The sequence below is a fragment of the Mustela erminea genome, chromosome 1 (assembly GCF_009829155.1).
Source record: "Mustela erminea isolate mMusErm1 chromosome 1, mMusErm1.Pri, whole genome shotgun sequence".
In the NCBI taxonomy this organism is placed as follows: domain Eukaryota; kingdom Metazoa; phylum Chordata; class Mammalia; order Carnivora; family Mustelidae; genus Mustela; species Mustela erminea.
The window spans coordinates 183,959,895-183,971,393 of record NC_045614.1 but is presented as its reverse complement, the minus strand read 5'-3'; the positions used below and the strand labels follow the sequence as shown (position 1 = coordinate 183,971,393).

Below are 11,499 nucleotides of genomic sequence, written 5' to 3'. Positions count from 1 at the left end.
GTTATCATGGTGCTTAGATTCTCTGAAGAATTTGACAGTGTTAACAATCTATTTCTAAAAAGTCTGTTCTGTTTTTCATCCATTAAAATTTATTCTTTTTGTTCCATACTGAAATTTCAGTGTCTTTTATAGGGTCTTCCCAAATTCACAGTCTTCTTTTTATTTCTTTAGCACTATGTATTGACGTCCGTATTTGGCAGGATTCTTATAAGTATGGAACATTAAGATTTGCCTGTCCTCAGTCAAACCACACATCGAGTAGGTTGTTAGGAATACAGAGAGCTACACAACAGGTAAGTGCAAGAATATAAACCCACATTTGTGAGGTCACAAAAGACAATTGCTACAGTTAAAAAAGCTTAAAAACTAAGTTACTACATGAAACAGAAGATTATGATAATTCCCTACTGCACTTTCTCTCACTTGTCCACTTTGGGCACCATCTCAGGAGGCATTTTCATAAGTTTGAAGAATGCAATTACCACTTACAGAGAATCTATGCTTATAAAATTGATTAAAGGTAAGTATCCCTAAAATTTTCTAACTTATATAGAAACTTACAGTCTATACATACATTTTCGTCTACTTCTCAGAATAATTTTAAACAAACTGTGTGCCTGGTGCATTTAAATATGAAAAATAAAGAAAATAAGCAAAATTTCAGGAATTTGGCAAATAAAGTAATATGTTTTCATTACTTCTCTAGTTTTCAAGTAGTCCAAAAAGTTTTCTCAAGGATGAATTAAAAAGGTCAAGTGAACTGATTAGTGGAAAGAATGATACATTATATGCATAAGGTGATCTGCAATTTTAAAATCACAATCAGTTAAAAACCTGTGCAGGAAATTTTTTTAAAAGCATATTCTTCCTTTTTTCTTTTTCTTTCTTTCTTTCTTTCTTTTTTTTTTTTTTTGAAAAGTAGTGGAACTTTATTAAGTTATTAAGTGATGTGTTCAAAATAACACAGTCATCCAGTACAAGAAGAAAGAATAAAACAACCATGTCCCTTTTTACTGTTCTGTGTTCTTGCCATTTTTCTGTGCTAATCTTACTGAAGATAGTATTCTTTTAAAAAAATAAAAATGTCAATTTTCCTAGTGAATGCAAGCCTTTCTTTGATCAAACAAAATGGAATGCAGTTATAAAGAAAATTTCACTTTGATAAATGTGAAATAGAAATATTTCAGAGGAGGGGGACAAATATGGCAGAGGAGTAAGATTTAACTGGCCCCCTGAATTGAGCTGGATATCTATGAGACCACTCTAAAATCCCACAAAATCAGCATGAGATGTAAGAATATATTTACAAACAGAATATTCGTGGTGGTTTGTTTCAACGTATGAAATGGGAAGCCATGACTCTGTGGGCAGATATCAGAAGATAAATATAAGGGAGAGGGAGCCTCTGGGATCTTGTGCCACCAGACCACAAAAGGCTCCCCAGCTGAGGACCAGACATAGACTCACAAACCAGTAGCAGCTGGGAAAGGACATTAGGGCAGCCTCAAGACTGAAAACTGGAGCTGTGGGGTTGCATGTACAAACTGGTGTGGCTGGAAGTTTTAGAAGCACAAAAGACACAGGTGTGCCTGGACCTGGAAGCAAAAGCTAATACGGCTACTATTGAAAGCACAATATAGGACACTGGTTTTTAGTGGCACAGACAGAAATGGAGTCATTGTGGCCTTGGGGGGGGTCTCTGGAGATCAGACTGTGATCTCTCTGTTTTGAGACAGAAGTTTGGATATGGTCCCTTCCCCATCTCTTGGAAGAGATGTGGAAAGCTGCCAAGGAAAGCCTAAAAGATTAAAAGTACCTCAAAACTGGTTTTCACTGAGCCCATCCCCCTCTCCACAGGGGGCAGTGGAACTCTGCCCAAACAGGGTTGCCTGAGTAACAGTGTGGCAGGCCCCTCCCCCAGAAGACAAGCTGGAAGAACAAGAGGCTGACAACCCTAAGTTCCCTATAAAACAAGTGCATCTTGCTTTGGGTATAGTCAATAATCTGCACTCTGTACATTCCCTCAACCATCTCTTAACAGAATGACTAAGAAAAAGAACCCCCAACACAGGAAAGATTCAGAGACTGTGACCTTTACCACAGAACTAATGAATGTGGATATAGGCAAGATATCAGAAACAGACTTCAGTGTAATAGTAATGCAGACAATAGCTAGAATGGAGAAAACCATTAATGGCAACATAGATTCTCTAAGACAGAAATAAGAGCTGATCTGATAGAACTTAAAAATGAGATCCAATCTAATCTAGATACTCTAATAGCTATGGTAAATGAGGCAGAAGAATGGATTAGGGATTTGGAAGCCAAACTGATAGAAAAGAAGGAACAGGAGGAGGACTGGAAAAGAGCTTAAAATCCATGAAAACAGAATTAGAGAAATAAATGATGCCATGAAATGTTCCAATGTTAGAATTATTGGGATCCCTGAGGGGGTGGAGATAAAGAGGACTAGAAGATTTATTTGAGCAAATCATAGCTAAAGACTTCCCTATTCTGGGGAATGAAACAAGCATTCATGTCCTAGAGGCAGAGAGGTCCCCTCCCAAGAACAAGGAGAACAGACTAATGCTCAGGCATGTAATAGTGGAACTCGCAAATCTTAAAACCAAGGAAAGCATCCTAAGGGTAGTTAGGGGAAAGAGATTCCTCACATACAAAGGAAGGAACAACAGAATAACATAAGACCTGTCCACAGAGGCCTGGGAAGCCAGAAAGAGCTGGCAAGACATATTCAGGGTACTAAATGAGAAGAACATGCAGCCAAGAATACTTTACCTGGCAAGGAAGTCATTTAGAACAGATGTAGAGATAAAGAGCTTCCAAGACCTGCAAAAATTGAAGGAATATGTGACCACTAACCCGGCCCTGCAAGAAATGTTAAAGGGGGTTCTATAAAAGGAGAAAGACCCCGGGAGTGATATAGAACAGAAATTTACAGAGACAGTCTACAGAAACAAGGACTTCACAGGCAACCTGATGACAATAAAATTGTATCTTTCAATAATCATTTTCAATACGAATGGCCTAAATAATCCCATGAAATAGCACAGGGTTGCAGATTAGATAAAAAAGACAGGACCCATCCATATGCTGTATACAAGAGATTCATTTTGAACCTAAACATACATCCAGAAAGAAAATGAAGGAATGGAGAACAATCTTTCATGCCAAAGAATCTCAAAAAAAAATCTGGGGTAACAATTTTCAAATAAGACAAATTAGATTTTAAGCTAAAAACTATAGTCAGAGATACTGAAGGACACTATGTCATTCTTAAAAGGTATACCTAACAAGAAGATCTACCAATTGTAAATATCTATACCACCAACATGGAAGAAGCCAACTACATAAGCCAACTGTTAACCAAAATAAATAGACATATTGATAATAATACATTAATAGCAAGAGACCTCAATACTCCACTCTCAGCAACAGATAGATCATTTAAGTAGAAAATCAACAAAGAAATAAAAACTTTGAATAGCACGCACTGGACCAGATGGACCTCATAGATTAATACAGAATATTCCATCCTAAAACATAAAATACTCATTCTTCTCGAGCACAAAGGAAACTTTCTCCAGAACAGACCACACACTGGGTCACAAATCAGGTCTCAACCAAGACCAAAATATTGAGATTATTCCCTGCATATTCTCAAAGCACATATTCATAGTGCTTTGAATCTGGAACTCAATCACAAGAAAAAGTGTAGAAGAAATCCAAACACTTGGAAGCTAAAGACAATCCTGCTTAAGAATGTTTGGGTCAACCAGGAAATCAAGAAGAACTTAAACAATTCATGGAAACCAATGAAAATGAAAACACATCAGTCCAATACCTGTGGGCTATGGCAAAGGTGCTCTTAAGGGGGAAATACATAGCCATCCAAGCCTCACTCAAAGCAAACAAGCAAACAAACAAAAACAGAATAATCCTGGATACACAAAATAATCTTTACACCTTAACGAACTGGAGAATCGACAAGTTAAGCCTAACTCATGCACAAGAAGGGAAATGATTAAGATTAGAGAAGAGATCAATGAATAAGAAACCAGAAATACAATGGAAAAAAAAAATCAATGAACCTAAAAGCTTGTTCTTTGAAGAATTAATACAATCAATAAACCACTGGCCAGACTTATCCAAAAGAAAAAAGAAAAGGACTCAAATTAATAAAATTATGAATGGAAGGGGAGAGATCATGACTAACACCAAGGAAACAGAAACAAACATCAGAAAATATTATCAACAGTTATATGCCAATAAATTAAGCAACCTAGAAGAAATGGATGCATTCCTGGAAACCTATAAACTACCAAGACTGAAGCAGGAAGAAATTGGCAACCTGAATAGACCAATAACCAGTAGTGAGATTGAAGCAGTGATCAAAAATCTCCCAAAAAACAAGAGTCCAGGACCTGATGGATTCCTTGGGGAATTTTACCAAACATTCAAAGAAGAAATATGACCTATTCTCCTGAAACTGTTTCAAAAAATAGAAACAGAAGGGAAACTTCCAGACTCATTCTATGAGGCCAGCATTACCTTGATCCTGAAACCCAGCAAAGACCACATCAAAAAGGAGAATTTCAGACCAATGCTCTGATGAATATGGATGCCAAAATTCTCAACAAAATCCTAGCTAATAGATTCCAAGAGTACATTAAAAGGATTATCTACCATAACCAGGTGGGATTTACCCCTGGGATGCAAGGGTGATTCTACATTTGCATATCTATCAATGTGATAGAACACATTAATAAGAGGACAAGGAAGAGTCACATGATCCCCTCAACTGAGGCAGAAAAAGCATTTGACAAAATATGGTATACTTTCCTGATTAAAACTCTTCAGAGTATGCAGTAAATGGAACATTCCTCAATTTCATAAAATCCATCTATGAAAAACCCACAGTTAATATAATTCTCAATGGTGAAAAGCTGAGAGCCTTTTCCTTAAGATCAGGAAAACAACAAGGACATCCACTCTCTCCACTATTGCTCAACAGTACTAGAAGTCCTAGCAACAGCAATTGGACAACAAAAAGAAATACAAGTTATGCAAATTTGCAAAGAAGAAGTCAAACTCTTTCTCTTTGCAGATGACATTACATGATCCTTTATGTGGAAAATACAAAATTCTCTACCCCCAAATTACTATAACTCATACAGCAATTCAGTAATGCGGCAGGATACAAAATCAATGCACAGAAATCAGTTTCTTTCTTATACATTAACAATATAACTGTGTAAAGAGAAATTAGAGAAAAAATTCCATTTACAATAGCACCAAATACTATAAGATACCTTAGAATAAACATGATAAATGATCTATATTCTAGGAACTACAGAACACTTATGAAAGATTCAAGAAGACCCAAAAAGATGGAAAAACATTCCATGCTCATGGATCACAATAATAAACATTGTTGAAATGTCTATGCTGCCCAGACCAATCTACATTTTCAATGCAATTTCCATCAAAATATCAATGGCATGTTTCAAAGTCCTGGAACAAACAGTCCTAAAACTTATATGGAACCAAAAAAGATCCCAAGACACCAAAGAAATGTTGAAAAGAAAAACAAAGCTGAGGCATAATACTGCCTGATTTCAAGTTATATTACAAAGCCATGATCACCAAGACATCAAGGTACTGGCTCAAAAAACAGACACACAGACCAGTGGAACAAGATAGAGAGCACAGATATGAGCCCTCAACTCTGTGGTCAAATAATCTTCGACAAAGCAGGAAAAAATATTCAATGGAAAAAAGACCATTTCTTCAATAAATGGTGCTGGGAAAATTTTACAGCTACATACAGAAGACTGAAACTCGACATTCTTTTATACCATACACAAAGATAAAATCAAAATGGATGAAAGACCTCAATGTGGGACAGGAATCCATCAAAATCCTCAAGAAGAATATAAGCAGTAACCTCATTGGTGTCAGTCACAGCAACTTCTTTCAAAACATGTCTCAAAGGCAAGAGAAACAAAAGTGAAAATGAACTTTTGGGACTTCATCAAGATCAAAAGCTTCTGGACAGCAAAAGGAAACAGTCAACAAAACAAAGAGGCAACCCATAGAATAGGAGAAGATATTCGCAAATGACACTACAGACAAAGGGCCGATACCCCAAATCTATAAAGAACTTATCAAATCAACACCCCCAAAAATAATCAAGTCAAAAAAATGGGCAGAAGACATGAACAGACACTTTTCCAAAGAAGACGTACAAATGGCTAACAGACACATGATAAAATGTTCATCATCATTAGTCATTAGAGAGATTCAAATCAAAACCACATTGAATTAGAATGACGAATTAGAATGACAAAAATTGACAAGGCAAGAAACAAAAAATGTTGGAGAGGCTGTGGAATTCCTACCTACACTGTTGGTAGGAATGCAAGTTGGTATAGCCACTTTGGAGAACAGTGTGGAGGTTCCTCAAAAAATTATAATTGAGCTACCCTATGACCCAGCAATTGCACAACTGGGTATCTATCCCAAACATACCAATGTAGTGTAAAAAGGGCCATATGCACTCCAATGTTCATAGCAACAATGTCCACAATAGCCTAACTGTGGAAAGAGCTGAAATGCCCTTCAACAGACACATGGATAAAGAAATGTGGTCCATATACACAAAGGAATATTACTCAGCCATCAGAAAGAATGAATACCCAACTTTTGCATCAACGTGGATGGGATTGGAGGAGATTATGCTAAGTGAAATAAGTCAAGCAGAGAAAGTCAATTATCATATAGTTTCACTTATTTATGAAACATAAGAAAAAGCATGGAGGACATTAGAAGAAGAAAGGGAAAAATAAAGAAGGGGGAATCAAAGTGGGGGATGAACCATGAGAGACTAATTCCCTGCCTTAGAGATTACTACTCTGTATCTGATGATGAAAACAAGTTTATTATAAGCTATTTCCTAAAGTATCCACAAAGACTTAAAGCTCTTTATTGCTATACCCAAGAAACTAAAGACTATTTAAACAATGTGAGGTAGGCTCTTTCAAATATAGCTCCTCTGGGGCGCCTGGGCGGCTCAGTGGGTTGAGCCGCTGCCTTCGGCTCAGGTCATGATCTCAGGGTCCTGGGATCAAGTCCTGCATTGGGCTTTCTGCTCGGCGGGGAGCCTGCTTCCTCCTCTCTCTCTGCCTGCCTCTCTGTCTACTTGTGATCTCTCTCTGTCAAATAAATTTTAAAAATCTTAAAATATATATATAGCTCCTCTGTGAATAATTTCAACCCCAAATAGATGAACGGATGTTTTTCCAACACTATTTTGAAGCTACTGAGCTCATGTGAAGTAGCACTGGAGATGACTCCTACAAGATAAAAACAAAAGAAGTATGGATATTCTACAGGATAGTGTCAAGGAGCTCCATCAACTCAGCAAAGAATATCTCATATAATCTTTAATGAGAACAGTTAAAATATTTCATCATTGTCATTTTGCAGATGGAACAGTTAAAATTTGAGGAAGTTAATGGCGATATCTATAAGGGTTTTTGTTTGTTTTGCTTTTTTGTTTTTGAGTAGGCTATACACCCAGCATGGAGCCGGATACAGGGCTTGAACTCACAAACCTGAGATCAAGACCTAGCTGAGATCAACTTAGACACTTAACCTACTTATGCCACCCAGGTGTCCCTAAAAGTCGGTTTAATATAAATGTGCATGACTATCTTAAAAATGGTGAAACTGAAATTAAAATAAGGGTTCCTGTCACTCAAACCAATGAGTACTCTTTTCTTCCTTACGACACAAGCATACGAGTCACCTTTTAAAAATCATTGGTAAGGAACACCTGTGTGGTTCAGTCATTAATTGTCTGCCTTCAGCTTAGGTCATGATCTGCTCAACAGGAAACCTGCTTCTCTTGCACCTACTCTCCCTGCCTGTACTACCTCTCGTGATGTCTGTCAAACAAATAAAATCTTTAAAAAAAATAAAAAGCAAATAAATATTACTGGTAAACCAAAAGGTAAAAAACTTCTTTACATGTTGGTCTCAGCCTAGGATCAATTGTAGAACTTGATTATCAAATTATCAATATGACATAACATTATAACATATGCAAAAGAAAGGTAAACGTCTAAGTGAACATTTTTGTATTAATTGAGGTCACTTTGCAATTCACCCCTCATTGTGTAATTATTTCAAAGGGAAACTTCCCACCTAAATGAAACTGTTTAAGACTTGTTTTTCTTGCCAATATATATATGAGAAGACAGAGTTAGACTCGTTTTGTTGCTGCTGATATTGTGTCTTCTGATCCACTTTCTGCAACCTTGTTTACATTCTGATATTGAGGGAATACATGCTTTACCTGTGTGAGAGACAGAGTTAAAAACAAGAAGATAGATAATGATGGTGCCTACTGCAAACTGTTTAACAAAATACCCTTCCAATAGGCAGTGATCCACATCAGGATCAGGAAGAAATGTAGAAACAGATTTCAATATTGTCCTTGAAGCAAAGATGGAGTAATGATTTCATTTTTTTGGTTAAAGGAAGATTATAAAAGAACACACACACACACACACACACACACACACAAACAGGAACAGCTTCTTGTGACATCTTCCACAGGAACAATGTAGTCAATTTGCTAACTGAACAGATTCTGCATGGAAGCTATGTTTATTTTAATCTTAAATTGTTCCCCCATTTTATCCCTTTGCACCCATAAAGCCTTGATTTGCATACCTTCTTTCAAAAGGGATCATGTTCTCTGTGTGGCAAATTCTTTAAAATAAATATACACACACATACACATAATATACACAGAAAAATACTTAGAATTTTACATGAAGATTTCTTAAGACTAAACCACTCAAATATATTTAAATTAAAAATGAAGCAAGTTTATTAGTATAGATATTTGACACATACCCTATGTTGATTTTCCATATTATGAGAGTTTCATGTTGGTGTGTAAGTTTATTTAATTGGAAGCATATTTAATATAGGAAAATGTTATTTCCTATAGATATTCTTGATCTATCACTATAGCTCCACTGTTTAGATATAATCTACTTTCTGCATAACTAAATTTAATCACATATTACACAATCAAGATTTTCGACATGTGGTTGTCCTCAAACTAGCTTTGTTTGCAGTTATGCTTGCAAACTTAATATCAGGCATAAAGTATATTTAAAAAAAAATGATCCATTAGGTAGCAACAATTCTTCTGAGCACGTCAAGATCAAACTCACCTTAGTGATTATATTTCATTTGCTTTTGAGTACAGGTTAGGAAGATCATTTTCATTTTAAACACTGTCAATTTTACTTTAAAAGTACAGAACTATTTCCAGGTAATAAAACATGTTTACCAAGTTACATCGCCTCAAGGCTACACCACCTACACCATACAGAGATGGTCAAATGAAACCATCATTCTTTACAACAGTCCTGTCATAAATGTTTACTGGAATGATGCTGTCAAGCTATCTTAAATAAAGTAGGCCAGAATCATTGCACACAACATTTTAGACTTCTGTTCTGTGACTACTGTGTGTCATCCCAAAATCTTGTCCCTGACTTTACTTTAACAAAAACTGGGATTAAAGCAGAGCCTTAGTCAGCAGATCAGCAATATCTCAGCCTCCCTTATTTGAGAAAATGGAATGTAGGCCTATATATTGATACCAGAGTAACAAGAATTTGAGAGCAAACTTTCCCAATGGAAGATATAATTCATTATCAATGATTTTAACTGAAGCACTGCACATTGTATTTTCATCTTACATTTTGAATTTTTTTGTCTAAGGCAGACATTCACATAATGATGAATATAAGTTTAATATATGGAATAGTTGTTTTAAAAATTGATACAACTGTGATATGATGAGCACTGGGTGTTATACATAACTAATGAATCATTGAATACTATACCAAAAACTAATCATATACTATCTGTTGGCTAATTGAATTTAAATTTTAAAAAATTGAAACAAGCTATTTTTTAACTATAGTATAAAAAAACAATTCCTATATGAACATTTTTCCTTCTGTAGTTTACACAGAAGGAACTAGAATTATGTCATGGTCTTAGAGCTTCATTTTCTCTTTGATTCTCTTCACATTTTGTTTTTACTTCCTCTTCTTTCTTCACCCTTTCCTCTTTTCTGCCAAGTTATGTTAAAATTTGTTTGTGAAAATCTTCCCACTAAATTAATATCTAGGTATCTATGAAAAATAAACTATTTCAAAAATATCAGATTATCAAGCATTGCAGGGGTGCACTGCTGACACAATCATACACCCTTTCTTTGCTAGCTTAAATTTTAGTTGGAAAGATGACAGATTGGTCAGATAAAGCCATTTGAAACCAAGTACTGTGTCTTATATTTGTATTTTATCTGAAATTCTATGAAAACAAAAGATATTAAAATATGTCAAACTGAAATGAAAAGGAACTATTTTCTTTCTAGATAAGACTAGGTAAGTAAATGTGCTTTAGCTATTAGCTATTTAAAATATATATACCAAATCAAAAGCAGATTCCATATAGAGTTCTCCATCTAGTAAATAGTCTGTTTTGTAGGAAGGTCAGCATACATGGGAAACGATAAGCCATAAAAATAAAATCCTGCCTTACTCTCTGTTATGTTTAAGCTGAAACTGTCCAAGGATGCCATATTTCTATACAGTTGTTGATTCCGTAGCATTAAGAAACCTAGTAATTTTTCAAATGTGAGACGAGGATCTCATTACCCTGTCTTAAATGTAAAAGCTTATAAACCATAAAATTGAATGATTCAGTAAATCAATCCTTGAAGAAGCCTGCCAAGAGGATGTATTGGTGATTTATGCATCTTTAAGCATATATAAAGGACTACCCCAGGGATCTTGTTATGAAAGGAATTTTCTAGTACACTCATCAATCCAACTACTATTTTTGCTCATTCTAGACATTTTCTACTATACACTTTGGACTTGGTATGTGATGAATAGTGATTGATGTTGGTAGGTAATCGCTTCCCCTCTGGACCCACACATCACATTAAAATTCTCTAAATTGCACATTTGGGGGAACATTATGCATTATGCTAATCTCATTTTATGTGTTTGATGCTCTGGTAGTACATTACTCATCAGATAAAATTTGATCCAGGGAAACATACCAATCTGTAGAGTGGGCAGCATGTACTAAACAAAACAAAACAAAAGAAAATGAGAAATATAGCTAAGAGTCCATACTCATTTTAAAATAGAATTTAAGAGGTTCCAAATTATCATTTGTTTTCATTTAATATTATCAGTTACTGGATACTTTTTAGGGAGATTTCAGTGTTCACAGTTTGATACATCACGTAGTTTTCTATTCTGAACTTAATTGAGGCTAACTGAGGTTTCCATAGACAAAATTTTGGTATTTTGAACCACTCTTTAAATAAAACTCAGAAGCCCTCTTTAAAGTGACTTAGAATCAACTTTAAAA

General features: G+C 35.4%; 1 long non-coding RNA gene across 1 annotated transcript in view; it reads left to right on the top strand.

Annotated features, from left to right (window-relative positions):
* Nucleotides 1-408: 408 nt before the first annotated feature.
* LOC116567204 overlaps nucleotides 409-11,499 on the top strand; it is a 54,137-nt gene continuing 43,046 nt past the window's right edge. The window contains exon 1 of the long non-coding RNA XR_004276149.1: nucleotides 409-520. This is a non-coding gene — a long non-coding RNA (uncharacterized LOC116567204). The remainder of the gene's footprint in view (nucleotides 521-11,499) is intronic.